Source organism: Oncorhynchus mykiss, chromosome 8, assembly GCF_057628025.1.
Source record: "Oncorhynchus mykiss isolate SJ-2025 chromosome 8, ASM5762802v1, whole genome shotgun sequence".
In the NCBI taxonomy this organism is placed as follows: domain Eukaryota; kingdom Metazoa; phylum Chordata; class Actinopteri; order Salmoniformes; family Salmonidae; genus Oncorhynchus; species Oncorhynchus mykiss.
This window is the reverse complement of record NC_143029.1, coordinates 52474023-52485299: the sequence shown is the minus strand read 5'-3', so window position 1 is coordinate 52485299 and position 11277 is coordinate 52474023. Positions and strand designations below refer to the sequence as shown.

The following is an 11277-nucleotide window of genomic DNA, read 5'->3' as shown; positions in this document are numbered from 1 at the left end:
GTTGGATTTTGGACAAGCCACAGTGATGGAAAATAAATCAGTTCATTCTGTCTTTATTTTCAATCATGATATCTGTGAGGCAAGACAATACCATATGTTATGACTAAACAGACAAACCAAACCTGTTGTGTCATTTGAGGTAACTAAATGTATGTCACGTTTCTTCAAAATCGAACCCAGAAGCAGACCAGGACAAGGAGAGTAGGAAGAAGGTAAGTATTTATTTACAAGTGAATGTGAATGGGTAGATATATCCAGGTGGCGTAGCGGGTAGCGGTGGTGAGTTGATGGGAGTAAATAGGTGGATCCAATGGGGAAGCGGAATCCTCCGACGACCAGGCGGGAATGGGGTAAATGATCCGGGTGAGTAACTGAAGACAGAACAAACGGAGGTAAGTTCAAGGCAAGCAATACGTCACAAACAACAAAACAAATTCTATCCAACTTGAGGCTGATACTCTGGCACAACATACTGTTCATGGCTAACGATCCGGCAGGGAATGGATGTCAGGTCCGGGCTTATGAAGAAGAGAGATGATGATCAGGACCAGGTGTGCAGATAGCTGATGGGATACAGGTGCGGGTAATCAGAAACCCCAACTGGCTACATTGCCCGGCAACCAGACAGGGTGCGTTCCAGGATGCCGGAAAAAACTCTCCAGGACAGAACATAGGCAAAAAACAGACTCAGGAAACAGGATTCGTGACAATTTAGAAATAAGGACAGGGGAGAATCAATGTACCTTTAGCAAATCAAATGTATTTTAAAGTTATACATTTGTGCAGTATATGCTGAAACCATAAATACATGTTATGGGAGATGTCGTTTTACATGATGGAATCTACCATATTCTAAAATGTAACACATACAGTACATTATATGCAATACAATAAGTAGAAAACTGCTACCTAACCTGTTCACTGCTAGAGTAAAAGCACAAACAACAAATGTTTTTATTATAAACATAGAGCAACAGGTAGAAGTGTATTCCTAGAACAAAAGTAAATCACATTCAGTACAATCAGCATTTACAAACAGCAAGGGACTTTGCAGTTATTATGCCTGCAGCTCAACTCATTCAACCAATTAGGCAAGAGTACACAGAGAAGTCTTGGTGATTGTCCACTGAATCCTTAAAGAGAAGTCAACACCAAGAACGCCACAATTGTAGATCACAGAGAAAGAACAATGGTCGAGACCATCAGAAGAAGTGGACCAAAGCGCAGCGTGGTGAGCGTATAGTACTTCATTTTTAATGTCGCAAACAATAAACAATACAAAACGGCCGTGAAGCTTAACAGGGCATTAGTGCCACTAACATAGATAACTTCCCACAAAACCAACAGGGAAAAAGGCTGCCTAAGTATGATTCCCAATCAGAGACAACGATAGACAGCTGTCCCTGATTGAGAACCATACCCGGCCAAACACAAAGAAATAGAAAACGTAGAAAATCAGAACATAGAATGCCCAAACCAAAATAGAGACATAAAACAGCTCTCTCAGGTCAGGGCGTGACGACAACAACAGTACAGCACTTTATCCAGGTCGAGAGGTATTAAGGAGCTTGTAATTTTCTGGCCCGATAGGCTAGAATTAGAATCCTGAACATAATGTGAGCTGCAATAGGGAGCACGTCCAGGGTGCAAAACAGTGGAGGAGAATCTGAGAATGCAAGGATTGCAGCAGGGTGTGAGTTGAAGTAGTCAAAGCTGGAGCTGACAAGGGCTAGAATGTAAATGACATGTGATCATCTCGGATTATCTAACAACTGAGAATGGGCAGGCATTCCCTCGGATGAAGAGCATCTCCGTCTTGGTGATTATGTGCTGTCATCCAGGTGGAAATGTCACCTGTATATATCTAATGTAGGAAAAGAGATAAGAAATAAGTTGAGTATCCTGTGAATATGTTTATGTATATGTACTGTACATGTGTGTGTATGTGTATATATATCTTAGTATATATTTGTTGTATTTTAATTTCTATTATTATTGTCATTATTGTGTTTTGTGGTTGAGGGGGATGGTGGAGGTGCTGGGGGTGTCTTATTGACGGTTGATGGGGATGGTGGAGGTGCTGGGGGTGTCCTATTGAGGGTTGATGGGGATGGTGGAGGTGCTGGGGGTATCCTATTGAGGGTTGATGGGGATGGTGGAGGTGCTGGGGATGTCCTATTGAGGGTTGATGGGGATGGTGGAGGTGCTGGGGGTGTCCTATTGAGGGTTGATGGGGAAGGTGGAGGTGCTGGGGGTGTCCTATTGAGGGTTGATGGGGATGGTGGAGGTGCTGGGGATATCCTATTGAGGGTTGATGGGGATGGTGGAGGTGCTAGGGGTGTCCTATTGAGGGTTGATGAGGATGGTGGAGGTTCTGGGGCTGTCCTATTGAGGGCGAAGGGACCTATTGGGGAGGGGATTCTTCATGGAGGCACATTCAGTTGTAGTGTTGTTTACTAAACTATTACACATTTATTATTTTTTTTCGTTTATTTTTTTAAAATCTATTATTATAACAGTTTACTGTGATTATGGATATGTTGACTTATATATTTGAACTATATTTCGTCCAGATTTATTATTGTTATCATTATTTTATTATTACTACTGTACCTACATTCTTAAAAATTAAGACAGAAAAAGTGTAAATTTTTTTTTTAGGAAAAGACAAGAGGAAAACGCACGAAGGGATGGGGGGGTTGAGGGATTGGTAGAGAGAACTGTAGAGGGCTCTATTATTTCTGAAATAACCAATTCCTTTTGTGACTAGAGTCTAATACTTAATGTGGCATACATCAGAGGGCATGATAGATCATCAAAAATGATTCTGAAGTGTGCCAGGCCTTGCAATCCCAAAATAGAAGGGGGGGTTCGGCAGGCAACAAAATAGCCATGCCGACCCCCCCCCCCCCCCCCCCCCCTTCTAATTTCCTTAATTTTGTGACTGGCCCTCTCTACTGGTCAACATGAGCTACCAAAATGATTCATGAGTGTGCCAGGCCCTGCAGTCCCAAGATAGAAGGGGGGGGGGGGGGTGGGGGGTCAAATACTTTCTATTGAACAATCTTAACGTCAGGATAGGCAACCGAAATGAATAACTAATGTATTTGTGTTATATTAAACATAGAGCAGGGAGTAAAATGTAGGCAGAAAATAAACATTTCAGAACAACTATGAGTCAAATAAGACATGGGAGAGATGACGAATTTTGGTAAAGAGATTTATTTACAGACTAATACACTTGAAACCAATAGCCAAACCCGAAAACTGCAGACATTACTACTGCCATCCCTGTGATCACATCGACATAAAAATAAAATGAAACGCAGCCTAACGTGATCAGAAATATCAGCTAGCAAGCAAGTGGCAGCAATGAAGAATTGAGTGCGTGCAATCTCAGATTGGCCAATAAAAAGAAAAGATTAAGATGGGCAAAATAACACAGACACTGGACAGAGGAACTCTGCCTAGAAGGACAGCATCCCAGAGTCGCCTCTCCACTGTTGACGTTGAGACTGTTTAATGTTGTTGACGTTGAGACTGTACTGTTTAATGAAGCTGCCAGTTGAGGACTTGTCCTCTTGCTCCGTTGTGCATCGGGGCCTCCCACTCCTCTTTCTATTCTGGTTAGAGCCAATTTGCGCTGTTCTGTGAAGGGAATAATACACAGCGTTGTACGAGATTTTCAGTTTCTTGGCAATTTCTCGCATGGAATAGCCTTCATTTCTCAAAACAAGAATAGACTGACGAGTTTGTTTGGGGTCGTTATCATCTTGGAATTCTGCTCTGCGGCCCAGTCTCCGAAGGGAGGGGATCATGCCTTCAGTATGTCACAGTACATGTTGGCATTCATGGTTCCCTCAATGAACTGTAGCTCCCCAGTGCCGGCAGCACTCATGCAGCCCCAGACCATGACACTCCCACCACCATGCTTGACTGTAGGCAAGACACACTTGTCTTTGTACTCCTCACCTGGTTTCCGCCACACACGCTTGATACCATCTGAACGAAATAAGTCTATCTTGGTCTCATCAGGCCACAGGACATGGTTCTAGTAATCCATGTCCTTCGTCTGCTTGTCTTCAGCAAACTGTTTGCGGGCTTTCTTGTGCATCATCTTTAGAAGAGGCTTCCTTCTGGGACGACAGCCATGCAGACCAATTTGATGCAGTGTACGGCGTATGGTCTGAGCACTGACAGGCTGACCCCCCACCCCTTCAACCTTTGCAGAAATGCTGGCAGCACTCATACGTCGTCTACCTCTGGGTATGATGCTGAGCACGTGCACTCAACTTCTTTGGTCGACCATGGCGAGGCCTGTTCTGAGTGGAACCTGTCCAGTTAAATCAAATCAAATTTATTTATTTATATAGCCCTTCGTACATCAGCTGATATCTCAAAGTGCTGGACAGAAACCCAGCCTAAAACCCCAAACAGCAAGCAATGCAGGTGTTGAAGCACATTAAACCGCTGTATGGTCTTGGCCACCATGCTGCAGCTCAGTTTCAGGTTCTTGGCAATCTTCTTATAGCCCAGGCCATCTTTATGTAGTGCAACAATTGCTTTTTTCAGATCCTCAGCGAGTTCTTTGCCATGAGGTGCCATGTTGAACTTCCAGTGACCAGTCAGTATGAGGGAGTGTGAGAGCGATGACACCAAATGTAACACACCTGCTCCCCATTCACACCTGAGACATGTGTAACACTAACGAGTCACATGACACCGGGGAGGGAAAATGGCTAATTGGGCCCAATTTGGACATTTTCACTTAGGGGTATACTCACTTTTGTTGCCAGTGGTTTAGACATTAATGGCTGTATGTTGAGTTATTTTGAGGGGACAGCAAATTTACACTGTTATACAAGTTGTACACTCACTACTTTACATTGTAGCAAAGTGTCCTTTCTTCAGTGTTGTCACATGAAAAGATATACTCAAATATTTACAAAAATGTGAGGGGTGTACTCACTTTTGTGATATACTGTACATTGCTGTACATTGCCACTCTAAATAGTCCCACTTTAATAATGTTTACATATCTTATAGTACTCGTATCACATGCATATACTATATTTTATGCCCTCTATTGCACCTTGCCTATGCCGCCCGGCCATCGTTCATCCATATACGTACAGTGTACAAAACATTAGGAACTCCTTTTTCCCTCAGAACAGCCTCATTTTGTTGGCTATGGACTCTACAAGGTGTAGAAAATGTTCCACAGGGATGCTGGACCATGTTGACCCTAATGCGTTCCACATTTGTGTCATGTTGGCTGGATGTAATTTGGGTGGTGGACCATTCTTGATTCAAACTGTTGAGTGGGAAAAACCCAGCAGCATTGCAGTTCTTGATACACTCAAACCGGTGCACCTGGTATTTACTACCATATTCCATTCAAAGGCACTTCAATATTTTGTCTTGCCCATTCACCCTCTGAATGGCACACATACACAATCCATGTCTTAATTGTCTCAAGGCTTAAAAAAAACTTTATTTAACCTGTCTCCTCCCCTTCGTCTACACTGATTGAAGTGGATTTTAACAAGTGACATCAATAAGGGATTTTAGCTTTCACATGGATTCATCGGGTCAGTCTATGTCATGGAAAGAACAGGTGTTCGTAATGTTCTGTACACTCAGTGTAGTGTATATCATATTATTCAACAACAAAAAAATACTAAAATGACTGAAACCAGATAGAAACTGTGTAGAACAATAACGATAGTAACACAATGAACCTACTAACAGTCACTGAAATGAAAGCCAGGCAGTCAGCACCCATGCTTCCCCCCTCTCTGCACTCCCCGGGAAACCCGACTAACCGGATGTTTGTCCCGGACTCTGCCCGCTCTCCGGTTCTGGAATGAGCACATTCCTCGAAACTCACCTGTCATCCTGGCACCCGTTGGACCTGGGCTTTCGTCCGACAACATTTTTTGGTGGCCCACAATGGTTCCTGAGGTCTCCATGTTCGTTGCTGCCTGTGTGCACACAGAACAAGACTCCGTGGCAAGCTCCAGCTGATCTCCTTCAATCACTCCCGGTTCCTCACCGACCCTGGTCCAATATATCCGTCAGATGGCACCAATCTCCACCAATCCCACCACCTGGTGTCAGCAACTCGTGTGGGTGGAATAAATCAAATGTTATTTGTCACATGCACCGAATACAACAGTGAAATGCTTACTTACAAGTAAAAAGTTAAAATTAAAATAAATAATTAAAGAGCAGCAGTAAAATAACAATAGTGAGGCTATGTACAAGGGGTTCCGGTACAGAGTCAATGTGTGGGGGCACCGGTTAGTCGAGGTAATTGAGGTAATATGTGCATGTAGGTAAAGTTAAAGTGACTAAACAGAGAGTAGCAGCAGTGTAAAAGACGGGGGAGAATAGGCTTTGTCGTGCCCACTTCACAACTGTCTTGGTATGTTTGGACCATGATAGTTTGTTGTTGATGTGGACACCTAGGAACTTGAAGCTCTCAACCTGCTCCACTACAGCCCCGTTGATGATAATGGGGACGTGCTTCCTGCAGTCCACAATCATCTCCTTTGTCTTGATCATGTTGAGGGAGAGGTTGTTGTCCTGGCACCACATGGCCAGGGCCCTGTTTCAGAAAGTGGGTTTAGTGAAAACTCAGAGTTATTTGACTCAAAGTTGAAGGAAACTCTGTGTTTTCGGTTTCACAAAGCCAGTTCAGCCTAACTCTGAGTCAGTTACTATGGCAACACACTCTGTGAAGCTAACCTGCTCACTGGCAGGTTTTCTTCAACTAACCCTGAGTTTCTCCTCCTCTTTAGCTGAAGATTGCAGACTGAAGGAGGTGTCAGACATGGCGTGTCCTTTTCTTGAAGAGCCAGTTGATATTGAAGCACAAATAAGTCTGCATAAATCTCTTTCTAGAGAGGGTGATCAGACCCCGCTTGGATGTTTTATCATTCCCTGACGATTATCTGTTGGAGCGTTTCAGTTTTCCTGCACAATCGATCATTCATCTGAACAATATTCTCATCCCTCATATCGTTCATATGAAACATAGTGGACATGCTCTCAGTTCAGAACAAATTCTTTGTGTTGCACTTCGTTTTTTTTTTTGCCAATGTTGAGCATATTTTCCAAGGCAACCATCTGTCGGGCTGTCAGAAATGTGACTCTTGCACTGAAACATTTACTGTACACTTTTGTGGTGTTCCCAAGTCACAGACCCACAGCATTAATGTGCAGGTAGGCCTGAATAGTAGCCTTTGGCATTCCAAATGAAAGACACTTCACAATACAGCTACTGCAGCTAATTACTGTTCTACACTGTGAAGATAATATGTGGTGCAGCCCATACCATCAGCAACATAGAAACAAAGTGGCCTGGGTCTGTGCATGACTCACACATTTTTCTTGAGTGCACACTGAGTGCTAGATTTGCCAGTGGTGAGTTTATATATATAGCTATATAGTATATATATATATATATATATATATATATATATATATATATATAGCTATATATATAATATGCTATTATAATCAATATTTTGTTTCCTGTAACTGTAACTGCATTTCAACTGTATCCTCGTATTATCATAAGAGAGTTGGATGGTTACCTGCTCGGTGACAGAGGGTACCCCTGCCAGCCCGATTCTCCACCACATTGCCACATTAGGAGGAGGTCAATGTCCTCCTCAACCAGTGAAGGATCCTGATAGCGATCCTGAGCGTCCCCGCTGACGCACCAGGTGGAAGAGCAGTCAGAGACACAATATGCTACCATCATTTCTGATTGACCCATGACCTCCCCAGTGTCAAATAAAGACAATATGCCTTTCTTTTTATGAAGTCTTCTTTATTCCCTTCAAGCACAAATGCAGTACAGTATTTAATACAGTAATCGCCCACCTTTTAACTGATGTTCTAGCGGTTGTATTTCTATTTTTATTGTCTGCATCTGCAGCCTCATGTGTTCAATTTCTAAACGACATGTTTTCAATGTGTTTCTCTAAGTACACATCGTACAGCTGTGTCACAGGGTGCTATAGGGACACACAAAAAATGACATTGAATTTCACAGTGCCAGGTCTACTTTGTTTCATTGTAAGTCATGGGCCAATGCTGAACAACATCTTACTTACTTAATTTGTGCTGTGGAGGTGGATGGACCCTCTTCCTCGTTGTAATTTCCAGCATTGCTCGGTTAAAGAAAAAGAAGGTGCACATTTTGTTATTGTACAACACTATCGTCAACTGTTAGAGGTTATTTTTAAGGTGTAAACCTCAATAGACCTCTCTGTATCTTCCCTCTCTGTGGCGGCTGACAAGGTGTCTTCATCATTCTCCTGTAATGAAAATGAACAATTGTGGTGTTCTACTCTAACCCATTATGACAAATCTGTGGAGTATTAAGAGTACTTACAACTGCATGGAGGTCTGTTATGGTAGAAGGTTTTTCCAGACAGATTACACCATCAGTAACTGGTAGAAGATGAAGAATATTAGACAGTTGAATTAGAACTTTGCCCCACCTAATTTGAATTTTGTTTTTACAACAGTGTGCAGGCCACATCACAATTTTTCAAATATATAACTCTGAGTCACCTTAAAATAGATTATGATGTCTGAAGGACAACTAAGAGTCTGAAAAAGTAACAGCAGTCAATTACAAAGAATTGTACCGCTACAAGAAAATCAATGTGCCATGTTGTGTTTAAGATGGATGGGTGGGCATCACTGAGGTAACACTGGCAAAAGAATGAATGTACATATATCATGAATTTGAATAACTGACCTCTTATGACCTCCCTTGTGTCCTGGGGGGTTGTTGGGTCAGATGAGCTTCCTCCAGAGATGCCTTGAGCAATAGGTTGCCCACTGTTTTCACTGAGGGCCTTTTCTTCAGCCTCTGTTAGTGCTGGTGGTGGTGGACCCCCACCTGTTTTTCAGCCATCAGCCTTTTTCTGTTGGCTATAATGGAGGTCAGATTTTAAATGTATAATAAGCACATCTTCAGTTTCATCTTCAGTTGCTGCCAAGTACGTTTTGTGCCTGTTGGGTTTCACCTGCATAAATATTAAGCAAGCGCACTCACACGCACACTCTCTCTCTCACACACACACAAACACGCACACACGCACACACACACGCACACACGCACACACACACGCACACACTAAAGAGGCCTTTCTACTGACTCTGAAAAACACCAAAAGAAAGATGCCCAGGGTCCCTGCTCATCTGCGTGAATGTGCCTTAGGCATGCTGCAAGGAGGCATGAGGACTTCAGATGTGGCCAGGGAAATACATTTCAATGTTCGTACTGTGAGACGCCTAAGACAGCGCTACAGGGAGACAGGACGGACAGCTCATAGTCCTCGCAGTGGCAGACCACGTGTAATGTTTTTTTGTTTATCGTCGAAGGAATGAGCGTTACACCGAAGCCTGTACTCTGGAGCAGGATCGATTTGGAGGTGGAGGGTCCGTCATGGTCTGGGGGTGTGTGTCACAGCATCATTGGACTGAGCTTGTTGTCATTGTAGGCAATCTCGACGCTGTGCGTTACACGGAAGACATCCTCCTCCCTCAAGTGGTACACTTCCTGCAGGCTCATCCTGACATGACCCTCCAGCATGACAATGCCACCAGCCATACTGCTTGTTCTTTGCGTGATTTCCTGCAAGACAGGAATGTCAGTGTTCTGCCATGGCCAGCAAAGAGCCCGGATCTCAATCCATTGAGCATGTCTGGGACCTGTTGGATCGGAGGGTGAGGGCTAGGGCCATTCCACTCAGAAATGTCCGGGAACTTGCAGGTGCCTTGGTGGAAGAGTTGGGTAACATCTCACAGCAGCAACTGGCAAATCTGGTGCAGGCCATGAGGAGGAGATGCACTGCAGTACTTAATGCAGCTGGTGGGCACACCAGATACTGACTATGGCATTGACACTCAGAGGCTGCTTCTTCTTACATAAGAGAATGAAAAGATACTGTATGAATCCACTTCGCTCACGCTGCGAGCCGCTCCAATAATTAAACAAATGTAACAAAAGAAACCCCATCACTGCCTGCACACCCCAGCTCACAATCACAGCTAAAAAACATTTAAAAACTGATGGAGAGAAGCAGCTGAGTAGGGCTGCTTTGGGGATGCGGCTGGCTGCTCACAGCTGTCACACATAATATTGGCTGAAGCGCTCATTCTGATATGACATATCTGATATCACGGCTCTGAACTCTGTTTGATGTTCTATTTGTAGGACGCGTAGGGATGCATTCTGTGCTCAGTCATTCATTTCGAGAGAGAAGGTAGTGATCACACAGGGAGAAAGTATTTTAGCTCTCCGTCTGCACACGTTTGTCAGACCCACCCCACCCAAAGCGTTAAAAAAAATAATGGATTGACACGATTCACGTGGATGACCTATTTTAAGATCAAAACTGCGAATTTCGCAGAAGAGTGACAAGTTTGCATCCCTGTATATAAGCCTAAAAGGCTTATATATAGCAGCATCATTGTCTACTACTCCTGCTCCAGGTAGCTCGTCAGGCTTCCGTGCCTCAGCTGGCTCGACAGGTTCTCAAGCCTTGGCTGGCTCATCAGGCTTTCATTGCCGAAGTTACAGGGGATGCCTCAGCTAGCTCGTCAGGCTTCCGTGCCTCAGCCGGCTCGTCGGGCTCCCATGCCTCAGCCGACCCGTCGGGCTCCCATGCCTCAGCCGACCGGTCGGGCTCCCATGCCTCAGCCGACTCGTCGGGCTCCCATGCCTCAGCCGACCCGTCGGGCTCCCATGCCTCAGCCGACCCGTCGGGCTCCCATGCCTCAGCCGACCGGTCGGGCTCCCATGCCTCAGCCGACCCGTCGGGCTCCCATGCCTCAGCCGACTCGTCGGGCTCCCATACCTCAGCCGACTCGTCGGGCTCCCATGCCTCAGCCGACCCGTCGGGCTCCCATGCCTCAGCCGACTCGTCGGGCTCCCATGCCTCAGCCGGTTCGACTGGTTCCCGCGCCTCAGCTGGCTCTACAGGTTTCAGGCGTCTCAGTAGAAGCGACCGTGGTGGGTCTGTGTAAACTATGCGATTTACATGGGAGACTGGTTTATAGCAGTGAATGTCATCTATCAATGTATTGTTCTAGTATTTCTAAGTAGCAGCCATATCAGTCAGGGAAATGTACTGTTCTAGTATTTCTAAGTAGCAGCCATATCAGTCAGGGAAATGTATTGTTCTAGTATTTCTAAGTAGCAGCCATATCAGTCAGGGAAATGAATTGTTCTAGTATTTCTAAGTAGCA

At 44.5% G+C, this 11277-nt stretch overlaps 2 long non-coding RNA genes across 2 annotated transcripts; both read right to left on the bottom strand.

The window, feature by feature from the left end:
- Window positions 1-210: 210 nt before the first annotated feature.
- On the bottom strand, window positions 211-7462 carry LOC149981686 (uncharacterized). Its single transcript, XR_016482428.1, has 3 exons — window positions 5891-7462; window positions 474-656; window positions 211-371 (listed from the first exon to the last, which is right to left on the bottom strand). It is a non-coding gene; the product is annotated as an uncharacterized LOC149981686 (long non-coding RNA).
- A 357-nt stretch (window positions 7463-7819) lies between these two features.
- On the bottom strand, window positions 7820-10952 carry LOC149981685 (uncharacterized). Its single transcript, XR_016482429.1, has 3 exons — window positions 8780-10952; window positions 8408-8466; window positions 7820-8330 (listed from the first exon to the last, which is right to left on the bottom strand). It is a non-coding gene; the product is annotated as an uncharacterized LOC149981685 (long non-coding RNA).
- Between the last annotated feature and the right edge of the window lie 325 nt (window positions 10953-11277).